Genomic DNA, 14948 nt, shown 5'->3' on the forward strand with positions numbered 1-14948 from the left:
GACCAAGCTTTAACTTCCTGACTGATGACTTGAGATGTTGCTTCTATATATCCACGTAATTTTCTACCTCATGATGCCATCTATTTTGTGAAGTGCACCAGTCCGTCCTGCAGCAAAGCACCCCCACAACATGATGTTTCCACCCTCGTGCTTCACGGTTGGAATGGTGTTCTTCGGCTTGAAATTACTTCTGTCATGCACAAAGTAGATGTCCTAACAAATAGCCGAAACTATAGTTTGTTAACAAGACATTTGTGGAATGGTTGAAAAACCAGTTTTAATGACTCCAAACTAAGTGTATGTAAACTTCTGACTTCAACTGTACAAAGGTCCAACAGTTGACAGTGTATGTCATAGCAAAAACCAAGCCATGAGGTCGAAGGAATTGTCCGTAGAGCTTCAAGACAGGAATGTGAGGCACAAACCTGGAAAGTGTACCAAAAAATGTCTGCAGCATTGAAAGTCCCCAAGAACACTACATCATACTTAAATGGAAGAAGTTTGGAACCACAAAGACTCTTCCTAGAGCCGGCCAAACTGAGCAATTGGGGGAGAAGGGCCTTGGTCAGGGAGGTGAACAAGAATCCGATGGTCACTCTGACAGAGCTCTAGAGTTCCTCTGTGGAGATGGGAGAACCTTCCAGAAGGACAACCATCTCTGCAGAACTTTACCAATCAGGCCTTTATGGTAGAGTGGCCAGATGGAAGCCACTCCTCAGTAAAAGGCACATGACAGACCGTTTGGAGTTGGCACCTAAAGAATCTCAGACCATGAGAAACAAGATACTCTGGTCTGATGAAACCAAGATTTAACTCTTTGGCATGAATGCCAAGCATCACTTCTGGAGGGAACTTGGCACCATCCTTATGGTGAAGCATGGTGGTGGCAGCTGTGGTGATGTTTTTCAGCGGCAGGAACTGAGAGGCTAGTCAGGACTGAGGCAAAGATGAACGGATCAAAGTACAGAGAGATCCTTGATGAAAATCTGCTCCAGAGCGCTCAGGACCTCAGACTGGAGTGAAGGTTCACCTTCCAACAGGACACCGACCCTAAGAACACAGCCAAGACAATGCGGGAGTGGCTTTCGGGACAAGTCTCTGAATTTCCTTGAGTGGTCCAGCCAGAGCCCGGACTTGAACCCTATCGAACATCTCTGGAGAGACCTGAAAATAGCTGTGCAGCAACGCTCCCCATCCAACCTGACAGAGCTTGAGAGGATCCGCAGGGAAGAATGGGGAAACTCGCCGAGTACAGGTGTGACAAGCTTGAAGTGTCATACCCAAGAAGACTCGAGGCTGTAGTCGCTGCCAAATGTGCCTCAACAAAGTACTGAGTAAAGCATCTGAATACTTATGTAAATGTGATTTTCAGTTGTTCTAACATTTCTAAAATCCTGTTTTTGCTTTGTCATCATGGGGTATTGTATTTTAGAATAAGGCTGTAACCTAAGAAATTGTGGGAAAAGTCAAGGGGTCTGAATTCATTCTGAAGGCACTGTATGTCTTAAGCTGCCACCATTAAAAGCATAGCTCAGTGCCTTTTCCACTAATGCACCTCACTGCAGTGGAAGTTAAGAGCATTATGCAGGTGTTACAAATATCACAAAGGAGAACTGAGAAGGAGCAATGGGATAGAATATATGAGATTTCCTTCTCTGTTTGAATGGTGCACATAAAACAAGATCATTACGCACACAAACCCTAAATATAGAACATCAGTCCTTTCAAACTTAGTCAGTGAATAAAGGGGTTGGTTGGGGAGACAGATGGATATGACTAACACTTCCTGGAGACTGTTTCTCAAGTCTAATCCATGAAATGGCTATCCCTCAAAATGTGGTTACAAATAAAAGCAAAATAAATTTGGTCATCTGCCAAATAGTGTTCCTCAAATTATTTCAGCACGACCCAGCGAAACAAACTTCCTGTATCTGGCTCATAGCTCCCAGGCAATGATATTCATCGATTAATTATACAATTATTTTCCTGCTTATGTGCACTGAAATACGGTGAGTTTGGCAATTGTCCACATTTTCGAAATCTGTTGCAGTTCTTTTGAATTATTTTGTAGTTTTATTCCCTTGTAGCTAATAGGAAGGGTTAAACAGTTTGTACATGCATTTTTTTTTATCTATTCCAGCATTCTTGATAAGTGAGGGAAATATTTAATGCATAACAATAAATTGCATATTTATTTCCGAGCAAATGTTATCTGGAATTAATTCCTTTTTTTGTTGTTGTTTCTGGTCCACGAAATCCTACGACATCTATATTAACATATGCAGTGCAGAGTGGAGTGTGGTCCCTGTTCATGAGATATTTAATCTCTTTGGGCTTGACATTTGAAAGCTTCCATCCCCACCTCGTCCCTATCACATCAAAGAGAAGTGATATGTGCAAATCCAGCATTGTTGTTTCCATTGCTCATGTCTCGTGTCTCAAATCACCCTTAAACCATTATCTACTCTTAATGTCATTTCACATTACACCACAACCACCTCTTATAAATTCCTTATGCAAAAAAAAGAAATTGTGTGGAGGTAAAGTGGGAAGAATTCTCTGAATAGCCTTGCTTAATTTGACATGAACAGAGTTCAGATTATTCAGCAAAACTGATACAGAATTCTGAGTCATTAGATGAGTGTAAATTCATTTTTTAAGTCAGTTATGAACAAATTCTTAATTACAATGACAGCGTAACACTGGCCGACGCTGGGCCAATTGTGCGCGGCCTATGGGACTCCCAATCACGGCTGGATTTGATTCAGCCTGGATTCAAACCAGCGACTGTAGCATCACCGCTTGCACTGAGATGCAGTGCCTTAGACCGCTGCACCACTCACGTTCGTTCCAGGGGGCCTGGAGCACAGGTGTGTAAAAAGCATTTGCTGGGTAAAAAAACAAACAAGTCTGGTGATTAACTCTTTAGCTGTTATTAATACAATGTGGCACGATGCTTTGTCATGGAGGCCATGTATTGTTGCTGGTGAGACGCTCTGGCCCCTTGTTGGCAGCAAAAACAGGCTTCAGAGTAAGCCAGCTGTCCACTAAGTTGGGTCCACTAAGTTAGGATTTCAGTATACTCAACCAACAGACAAGGATCTGTTATGGATAACTAAGAATAACTAAAGGCAGTAAAAGAAAGAAAAAGGAAACTATGGTCATACCCCATAAAACCCCTTCAAATCCCTGAACAAGAGCCCATTTCAACGCTGTAGAGAATCCATTGTGAAAAGTCTTGAGAAATCGCAGTGTAAATATTTATAGAGACCTTAATGATGCATGGGGCTTGGACACTGTCTCCAGTGAGGTTTGTATTAAACAGAGCTGCAGAGGTCATGATGGGTGTGTCAGATTACTTGGCCACATTGGCATATGAAAGAGAAAGAAAAAGGCTGTTGTCGGCCTGGAGTAGGATTTCTTCTTGTTACAATGTGGAGGAGGTATCATGTTGCAATATGTGTGGCACATTATTGTGAGTGTGATGGATGGGGTAGGGTGAGGGGCAATGCCAAGGCCTAATGTGGTCCAGTCCAGGGTCCCCAACTGGGAAGGATAACGTCTCTGCCTCTGTCTAAACACAGGGCCAGTTATTGACAGGTACAGTATGGCTCAGGTGATGTTTGGGCTGATTAAGATTGCTTTTAGCAGAGTGAGAAAATTATTCTCCAAGGTTGTAATACATTGAAAAAACAGGGAATGATCGTTTCTTTGTTTTACTTAGCATATCAATGACTGAAAGCTACTTTAGTCACTTCTTACATAATTACTGAAGTAGCACATTTGAAACAGATAGGACTTATATAGCACTTTGCAAAGGGGGAACAGACTTCATCCACTATATAATGTACCAGACTCCTGGGTGATGTAACTGTGACTGTGTCCATTTTGTGGCAGGAAGCCCACCACCACATATCAGGCATCTGTGGAGGTATGAATAAATATGGGAATTAATGAATGTGACCTTGGGAAATAGTGATAAAACTCTTGGTGGGAGAGGGTTGGAACAGCTTTCCCTATGGTTTTGTTGTGTTTAAGCAGCACGTCTAGGTCTGGATTTCATCAAACTAAATAAGATCTGCCACTGACTAAAACAAATCATGTGTGTAGCTTTGTTTGTTCCTTGTGTGGAGATGCTTCAAAACTTTGTTTACTGAAGTGGGGGATTTGTTTGTCTCTTATCATGGGGTTCAGAGAGAGGTGAGCATGCAAATGATTCTGGTTTTAGAATTGTCTGCATGTGTTAATACACAAGAGTGCAGAATAGATAGACAGCTTACTGACATATCCAACTTTTTTACAGTGTGCATATCATATGAGCCAAGTCATAATAATTAATAAATATCAAATACAGTACTGCATGTATTTCAGTGACCATCCTTTGTCAATAGACAGAGGTTATGTTTGGGCTATCACACCACAGGAGATCAGATTAGCAGGCCACACATGTCAAAAGGAGGAGGAGATAGTAGACACAGTATATGGGAGATGGACTGGAATAGGTTTCCCTCTAAAAGGTCCATCTAAGGGTCCTGCTGCCTGCCCCTGATCCAGCAGGGCTCTATCCTATGTACTGGATATCACCAACGCAGCAGCCCCCGCCGCCCGCCTGGCCCACACCCTCTGTTTGGTCTGTGAGATTCTCATTTCTGCCCAGCAGCTTGTTTCCTTTCCATTAGCTGGCGCGGCACAGGCCCACGTTGATTCAATTACAACCGCTGTACGTGCCAATGGCTCCCCTGCTCCCCAGCATTGCACCGCCAGCCAGACCATCCATCCCCGCTGCCTTATCACGCCAACTGTCCAAGGCACCACTGAGTATCCCCATTCAAATGTAGGATCTGTCACCTATAAGAATAAAGAGAAGCGAGAACAAGAGACAAAGGCACTCTCACAAACCAATACTGTCTTTTTATTCAAGTTTAACATTGCTGCTGCCCTAGTCATTACGATCAAACTTTCAACGAGTGTCAATAGTTATACTAAATCAAACTTCAGATTAAATCAAACCTTTTTTGTGTATGTGGATTTCTTTGATTACAAAATGAGTCTACTTTTTACGTTAAGGATGCTAGCATTAACTTGAATTAAGGTATTCCTTGGCAGGGTAGCCTAGTGGTTAGCGTGTTGGACTAGTAACCAAAAGGTTGCAAGATCAAATCCCTGAGCTGACAAGGAAAAAATATGTTGTTCTGCCCCTGAACAAGGCAGTTAACCCACTGTTCCTAGGCTGTCATTGAAAATAAGAATTTGTTCTTAACTGACTTGCTTAGTTAAATAAAGGTACAAATTAAACATTAATGTATTCAGAAATGTGGTGTCTTTCTTCCAATGACAATATCTAAGAAGAGCCTGTAATGATACATCTGTCAAACACGGCATATATTTAACAACTCAGACACTAATTAGCCTGAGTTTGATCAAAAAAGGCTGACATCATCAGAAAAAGAACACCATAGACACCGACATGATAAGCCCTGCTAATAATGTTTGCATTTAATTATTCATATACCCTGTATTTTGTACACTCCTTCAGAGAAATTGTTTCAGAGGCTAACATTTATTGGTGTTCCCGTGGAGACGCATTGCTCTGTGAATAATTGTTTAATAACTTCAAAATGTACAATGCGGTTATAGCCAAGAACAACAGTATTTTTTTCTGGCCATGTGACCTAACCAGGAAAAACTCAAATGGCCTTAGTTACAAAATAATGTGAGAAGAAAGTCATATTGGTTGGCTTTTTAATAAACCACATCCTGCTCATCTTCTTTGCCTACTCTACTCTCGTTTTTCTTTAGCAATTACGTCCTGGTGTGATTAGGTAAATGATGCAGTACAGTTTGTGTTTTTACTGTCTCTAAGCACAGCGGGGTACCCTGACTTCTCTCTCTCTCTCTCTCTCTCTCTCTCTCTCTCTCTCTCTCTCTCTCTCTCTCTCTCTCTCTCTCTCTCTCTCTCTCTCTCTCTCTCTCTCTCTCTCTCTCTCTCTCTCTCTCTCTCTCTCTCTCTCTCTCTCTCAGGAAAAACAGTCCGTGCTCCAATGCCCACCGACTGATATCAGATATCTTGCTCTCCATGATGGGAGCTGCTCTGTTTTAGTTTTAATCTGTTCTCCCACAGCATCAAAGCATTTGAATCATCATCTTTAACATGCTCTGTGCGCTGCCTGTATATGCCTCAGATTTTGCAGCAGAAATCAATCTTTTAGGGTGGAGACTTTTAAATAGGACCAGACAGAACTAAACACCATATTTACATTGTATATTCTTCAGAAGCTATATTCATTGCCGTAATACATAGCTATATTCTTCAGAATTCAGATTGTAGGACATTTTGATTCCTGATCTCTGGGAGTCACAAAGATGGTTAGCCTACATAAGCCAATCACTACTCTTCAGGTGTTTTGTCATACAGCATATGTGTTAGTGCAAAGTTATTTGCCCCATACCTTATTTGTTGAAATTATAATTGGTTCTATATATAGAGCAATGTCTGATGTGTATTATTTTACTTAGATCACTGGCCCAGTTCCCACCAGACTCAAAAGAGAAACAAAATGGTGGTTCACATCACAGCCAATAAAAGGAGAGAAGGAAGGTGTTGTTCTCACCCAATGACTAATTTGTGCTTTTAGAGAACTGATTCAAACCTGCCACACTTGCTGATTGCTATGCCATCCACCAGTGTCACCTCAGACATGGTATCTGTTTTTCCTTCCCTCTCCCTGCTTTAGCCTGCTAAATGCGGCTGTATGAACAGTGAATCCATTACCCCAGCGACAGCCAAATTCAATTATTAGACGGACTAATAATCTGACGGAATTGATCGTTCACTATATTCCCAGCCAAATGGCCAATGCAGGAAGGATCATGTTTGATATGCCTTGCTGTAGGATAGGAATAGAACTCTGTGGCTGAAAATGAGCTTTCACCACCCAGAGTGGAGGGCCACTGTTTCATTTGTAATCTGATAATCAAACACATTGTTTGATTAGGCTATGTTTATTACATTGTATGTCCAATGTAAAAAGAAAAAATATCTGAGTCTTTGCTTTACATGATTGGTCCTCCCTCATGCAGAAAATATATTTGTTCCTATGGAAGGCCATTCCCGCCACCAATTTGGGCCCAGAGTTTTCCCTGATCTGGTAGGCTAAACTAACCAGGTAAAACTTCGGATCCTAGTTGTAGGGTATGACAAAGTAATAAATCAGCTGTAAAACCATGTTATGTGGGCTATGATGGGACCAGATTCTTTCTAATCAGGTCATATGTTGTTTTTTTTCTAAACGGGGTGGCTACAGTTCCAGATTATCTGGAAACCTGATTTTCCGTGGCAAAAAATACAGAGGTTTCTTGATCAGCGATGAACGTCTTTGTCTGCTGGAGCCTACAATCTTCATGTTGTACACAAAGGACTTTTGATTGACATGTTCTAACTACTGCATTCCATGCCTCAGCAGGTCATTAAGCATACACTTGATTTCATGTTCTTTTTATTCAGGAGGCGAGTTAGGCTACAGGCATCTTTTTACATGTTGTACCCAAAGGACATGATCAACATGTTCGTACAAACTCGTACAAAGTCGTTTTTTGTCCCAATGCAAAAGTGGGGAGTTACACTAAAGTGTACAAAACGTTAGGAACACCTGTACTTCCATGATTTGTTTATTTATTTATTTTATTTATTTTTTACCTTTATTTAACTAGGCAAGTCAGTTAAGAACAAATTCTTATTTTCAATGACGGCCTAGGAACAGTGGGTTAACTGCCTGTTCAGGGGCAGAACGACAGATTTGTACCTTGTCAGCTCGGGGATTTGAACTTGCAACCTTCCGGTTACTAGTCCAAGGTGAATCCAGGTGAAATGTATGATCCCTTATTGATTTCACTTGCTAAATCCACTTCGTTCATCCATGCTTCACGGTGGGAACCACACATGCAGAGATCATCCGTTCACCTACTCTGCGTCTCACAAAGACACAGCGGTTGAAACCGATAATCTCAAATTTGGACTCATCGGACCAAGGACAGATTTCCTCCAGTCTAATGTCCCTTGCTCGTGTCTCTTGGCCCAAGCAAGTCTCTTCTTATTATTGGTGTCCTTTAGTAGTGGTTTCTTTGCAGCAATTCGACCACGAAGGCCTGATTCACACAGTCTCCTCTGAACAGTTGATGCTTAGATGTGTCTGTTACTTGAACTCTGTGAAGAATTTATTTGGGCTGCAATTTCTGAGGCTGGTAACTCTAATGAACTTATCCTCTGCAGCAGAGTCTGGGTCTTCCTTTCCTGTGGCGGTCCCCATGAGAGCCAGGTACATCATAGCGCTTGATGGTTTTTGCGACTGCTCTTGACTGACCTTGTCTTAAAGTAAAGTAATGAATTGACCTCATCCCGTCAGTAGAGGATGCCTGGTTATTCTTTAAAAGTGCCTTCATCACCATGTTAAATAAGCATGGTCCATTCAAAAATGTATGAACCAGGAACTGATAAACTCCAGACCTGACTGCCCTTGACCAGCACAAAAACATCCTGTGACGTACTTTATCAGCATCGAATAGCCCTGTGATATGCAACTTTTCAGGGAGGTTAGGCAGTTTTGAAAACTATATAGGCAGTTTGGAGAGCTAAGGCTAGCTTTTTCAAACAGAAATGTGCATCCTGTAGCACAAACTCAAAAAAGTTCTGGGGCACTGTAAAGTCTTGGAAAATAAGAGCACCTCCTCCAAGCTGCCCACTGCACTGAGGCTAGGAAACACTGTCACCACCGATAAATCCACAATAATTGAGAATTTCAATAAGCATTTTTATACGGCTGGCCATGCTTTCCACCTGCAACCCCTATAACTAGCCTGTTCAACCTCTCTTTCGTATCGTCTGAGATTCCCAAAGATTGGAAAGCTGCCATGATCATTCCCCTCTTCAAAGGGGAAGACACTCTTGACCCACACTGGGACAGACCTACATCTATCCTACCCTGCCTTTCTAAGGTCTTCGAAAGCCAAGTTAACAAACAGATTACCGACCATTTCGAATTCCACCGTACCTTCAATGCAATGCAATCTGGTTTCCGAGCTGGTCATGGGTGCACCTCAGCCACGATCAAGGTCCTAAACGATATCATAACCGCCACCGATAAGAGACATTACTGTGCAGCCGTATTCATCGACCTGGCCAAGGCTTTCGACTCTGTCAATCACCACATTCTTATCGGCAGACTAAACAGCCTTGCTTTCTCAAATAACTGCCTCGCCTGGTTCACAAACTACTTCTCTGATAGAGTTCAATGTGTCAAATCGGAGGGCCTGTTGTCTGGACTTCTGGCAGTCTCTATGGGGGTGCCACAGGGCTCAATTCTCGGGCCGACTCTCTTCTCTGTATACATCAATGATGTTGTTCTTGCTCTTGGTGATTCTCTGATCCACCTCTACGCAGACGACACCATTCTATATACTTCTGGCCCTTCTTTGAACACTGTGTTAACTAACTTCCAGATGAGCTTCAATGCCATACAACTCTCCTTCCGTTGCCTTCAACTGCTCTTAAATGCAAGTAAAACTAAATGCATGCTCTTCAACCTGCCCGCCTGTCCAGCATCACTACTCTGGACGATTCTGACTTACAAATACCTAGGTGTCTGGTTAGACTGTAAACTCTCCTTCCAGACTCACATTAAGCATCTCCAATCCAAAATTAAATCTAGAATCGGCTTCCTATTTCACAACAAAGCATCCTTCACTCATGCTGCCAAACATACCCTCGTAAAACTGACCATCCTACCGATCCTCGACTTCGACGATATCATTTACAAAATAGCCTTCAACACTGAAGCTGGAGATTCATATCTCCCTCACTAGCTTTAAGCACCAGCAGTCAGAGCAGCTCGCAGATCACTGCACCTGTATGTAGCCCATCTGTAAATAGCCCATCCAACTACCTCATCCCCATACCATATTTATTTATTTATTGTGCTCCTTTGCACCAAATTATCTCTACTTGCACATTCATCTTCTGCACATCATTCACTCCAGTGTTTCATTGGTATATTGTAATTACTTCACCACCATGGCCTATTTATTACCTTACCTCCCTTATCTTACCTCATTTAAACACACTGTATATAGACTTTTTTCTACTGTATTATTGACTGTATGTTTGTTTATTCCATGTGTAACTCTGTGTTGATGTATGTGTCGAACTGCTTTGCTTTATTCTTGGCCAGGTCACAGTTGTAAATGAGAACTTGTTCTCAACTAGCCTACCTGGTGAAATAAAGGCGAAATATATATATTTTTTAAATGTCATCTCTCTTTGCTTATTTGGGCTGTTACCATAATATGGACTTGGTCTTTTACCAAATAGGGCTATCTTCTGTATACCACCCCTACCATGTCACAACACAACTGATTGGATCAAACGCATTAAGAAGGAAAGATATTTCTGACTTGCATTCCAGGTGATAACTGTAACCTTTATTTAACTAGGCAAGTCAGCTAAGAGCAAATTCTTATTTACAATGACTGCCCACCCCGGCCAAAACCGGACAACACTGGGCCAATTGTGCGCCGCCCTATGGGACTCCCAATCATGGCCGGATGTGATACAGCCTGGATGAAGCTGGTTGAGAGAATGCCAAGAATGTGCAAAGCTGTCATCAAGGCAAAGGGTGGCTAATTTCAAGAATCTTAAACATAAAATACATTTGGATTTGTTTAACACTTTTTTGGTTGCTACATGATTGCATGTGTGTTATTTCATAGTTTTGATGTCTTCACTATTATTCTACTATGTAGAAAATAGTTTTAAAAAATAAAGAAAAACCTTTGAATGAGTAGGTGTGTCCAATCTTTTGACTGGTACTGTATACCATATTAGATCACATTCACATTGTCGCTTAACACAAATAAATAGGCCTGTTTTAGGATATGAATAGATAGCTTAACCTATAAATGCATGACGTTACCGCCTCGTTTCCTCTGGACAGAGGGAATCAGAGTGCATAGGCTTCTTTAGGCTACCTGCAGCTGTGGTTGTAATCAGTAGGCTACACGAGTTGACAAGTCATGACAAAAGTCAGTCTGAAGAACTATACTTTGAGCCTCTTCTCAACGCTATTGTGTCAATATTTTTATTACACCGAATCAAAGGTGTTGAGACAAATGCAAGCTCCCCACACGTTTGCCGAAGGCCCTGCTGTGCTAATCTCAACGTGGATAGATGGAAATCACAACATAATGCTACAAATGAAGAAACATATCATATACGTACGGTGCATTCAGAAAGTATGCAGACCCCTTGACTTTTTACACATTTTGTTACGTTACATCCTTATTCTAAAATGTATTAAATTGTTTTGTTTCCTCATCAATCTACACACAATACATAATGACAAAGTAAAAACTGTTTTTTAGAAATATCACATTTACATAAGTATTCAGACCCTTTACTTTATTGAAGCACCTTTATGTAGCGATTACAGCCTCGAGTCTTCTTGGGTATGACGCTACAAGCTTGGCACACCTGTACTTGAGGAGTGTATCCTATTCTTCTCTGCAGATCCTCTCAAGCTCTGTCAGGTTGGATGGGGAGCATTGCTGCACTGTGGGGACCAACTCCATATTAATGCCCATGATTTTGGAATGAGATGTCCGACAAGCAAGTGTCCACATACTAATATATATATTAGTACTAATAGTACATACTATATATATATATATTAGTATGTGGACACTTGCTCTGTGCAGGCTAGTCAAGTTCTTTCACACCGATCTCGACAAACCATTATCAAGCTGAAACAGAATAGGGCCTTCGCCAAACTATTGCCTCAAAGTTGGAAGAACAGAATCATCCTAGAATGTCATTGTATGCTTTAGTATTAAGATTTCCCTTCAGTGGAACTAAGGGGCCAAACTCTGAAAAACTGCCCCAGACCATTATTCATCCTCTAACAAACTTTACAGTTGGCACTATGCATTCTGGCAGGTAACGTTCTTTCCTGCATCCGCCAAACCCAGATTCCTCTGTCAGACTGCCAGATGGTGAAGCGTGATTCATCACTCCACGGAACGAGTTTCCACTGCCCCAGAGTCCAATGACGGCGAGCTTTACACCATTCCAGCCGACACTTGGCAATGCAACGGATTTGTAAATGTGATCTTAGGCTTGTGTGTGGCTGCTCAGCCATGGAAACCCAAATACGTTGAGTGTTGCAACTGAGGACAGATGATCTTCAGCACTCGGCGGTCCCATTCTGTGAGCTTGTGTGGCATATCACTTCGAGCCATTGTTGCTCCAAGACGTTTCCACTTCACAATAACAGCACTTACAGTTGACCAGGGCAGCTCGAACAGGGCATACATTTGACGAACTGACTTGTTGGAAAGGTGGCATCCTATGATGGTGCCACGTTGAAAGTCCCTTAGTATTAATATGTTTTTTAAAAATTCAGGGGGTGCTGCACAACCCTCAGCACCTCTACTTCCCACAGCTATGCCAGTAGCTATTTGAACAGCAACACTATAAAAGTCATTCTAACAACTTTCAGTGCTAAGCCTATTGTGGTTGGAGATATGCACAGCTTCATTCAACTTGTTTCGGTGGTAGCCTAGACCTTAGCCAACTTTCAGACAAGCATTCGGTTTATGAAACATTGTCAGCACTTAGTGTACATGGTCCGCTAATTATTATACATTTTGCGGTAATTAAAAGTATTATATTACTCACTTTACCAACGTATCTACCAGTTGTTACAATGTTTCCAGCAGGGGTTTAATATCTCCCTGTTTGTTATTCTGAGAATATAAATGTATGAGCTCTTCATTATTTCTGCTTTGAGGTATGCACAATTTGTTCTATGCTGATTCAGCTAGGAATGTCATGCCATGGTTATGAGTGTAATAGGTCTACTGTGATGTCTTTCGTTTCACTATTTCAAAATTGTATTTATTTTTATTTTTATATTACCTTTACAGTGGGGTAAAAAAGTATTTAGTCAACCACCAATTGTGCAAGTTCTCCCACTTAAAAAGATGAGAGAGGCCTGTAATTTTAATCATAGGTACACTTCAACTATGACAGACAAAATGAGAAACAAAATCCAGAAAATCACATTGTAGGATTTTTTATGAATTTATTTGCAAATTATGGTGGAAAATAAGTATTTGGTCACCTACAAACAAGCAAGCTTTCTGACTCTTACAGACCTGTAACTTCTTCTTTAAGAGGCTCCTCTGTCCCCCACTCGTTACCTGTATTAATGGCACCTGTTTGAACTTGTTATCAGTATAAAAGACACCTGTCCACAACCTCAAACAGTCACACTCCAAACTCCACTATGGCCAAGACCAAAGAGCTGTCAAAGGACAACAGAAACAAAATTGTAGACCTGCGCCAGGCTGGGAAGACTGAATCTGCAATAGGTAAGCAGCTTGTTTTGAAGAAATCAACTGTAGGAGCAATTATTAGGAAATGGAAGACATACAAGACCACTGATAATCTCCCTCGATCTGGGGCTCCACGCAAGATCTCACCCCGTGGGGTCAAAATGATCACAAGACCGGTGAGCAAAAATCCCAGAACCACATGGGGGGACCTAGTGAATGACCTGCAGAGAGCTGGGACCAAAGTAACAAAGCCTACCATCAGTAACACACTACGCCGCCAGGGACTCAAATCCTGCATTGCGAGACGTGTCCCCCTGCTTAAGCCAGTACATGTCCAGGCCCGTCTGAAGTTTGCTGGAGAGCATTTGGATGGTCCAGAAGAAGATTGGGAGAATGTCATATGGTCAGATGAAACCAAAATATAACTTCTTGGTAAAACCTCAACTCGTCGTGTTTGGAGGACAAAGAATTCTGAGTTGCATCCAAAGAACACCATACCTACTGTGAAGCATGGGGGTGGAAACATCATGCTTTGGGGCTGTTTTTCTGCAAAGAGACCAGGACGACTGATCTGTGTAAAGGAAAGAATGAATGGGGCCATGTATCGTGAGATTTTGAGTGAAAACCTCCTTCCATCAGCAAGGGCATTGAATATGAAACGTGGCTGGGTCTTTCAGCATGACAATGATCCCAAACACACCGCCCGGGCAACGAAGGAGTGGCTTCGTAAGAAGCATTTCAAGGTCCTGGAGTGGCCTAGCCAGTCTCCAGATCTCAACCCCATAGAAAATCTTTGGAGGGAGTTGCAAGTCCGTGTTGCCCAGCAACAGCCCCAAAACATCACTGCTCTAGAGGAGATCTGCATGGAGGAATGGGCCAAAATACCAGCAACAGTGTGTGAAAACCTTGTGAATACTTACAGAAAACGTTTGACCTCTGTCATTGTCAACAAAGGGTATATAACAAAGTATTGAGATAAACTTTTGTTATTGACCAAATACTTATTTTCCACCATAATTTGCAAATAAATTCATTAAAAATCCTACAATGTGATTTTCTGGAGAAAACTAATTCTCATTTTGTCTGTCATAGTTGAAGTGTACCTACGATGAAAATTACAGGCCACTCTCATCTATTTAGGTGGGAGAACATGCACAATTAGTGGCTGACTAAATACTTTTTTGCCCCACTGTAACTCTACATTGTTGTAAAAGGACCCAGCATTTCACTGTTAGTCGACACCTGTTGTCTCCGAAGCATGTGTCAAACACAATTGGATTTCATTGGATTTTAGAGCGATGCACGTAACATCACCTCTCTTGAGAAGTGAGTCGGTATGACCGAATCCAGGTACAAGGGTTGACAACCGGTAAGCCTATTTATGACCGTCTGTTTCAGACCTTAGGGTGAGAGTTAGGCGGTAGACAGCAAGTTTTGTACAAATATTTTCTGGATCCATTTGGTGTATATTCAATTTGACTGCTAAACACAGATCAACTGGCTTTAAATAAAACACCCGACTTCTCCTGAAAGACTTGTCCAGCGCCTACATGCCACCTCCCTTG

The sequence above is a fragment of the Oncorhynchus nerka genome, linkage group LG28, assembly GCF_034236695.1.
Source record: "Oncorhynchus nerka isolate Pitt River linkage group LG28, Oner_Uvic_2.0, whole genome shotgun sequence".
Taxonomy (NCBI): Eukaryota; Metazoa; Chordata; class Actinopteri; order Salmoniformes; family Salmonidae; genus Oncorhynchus; species Oncorhynchus nerka.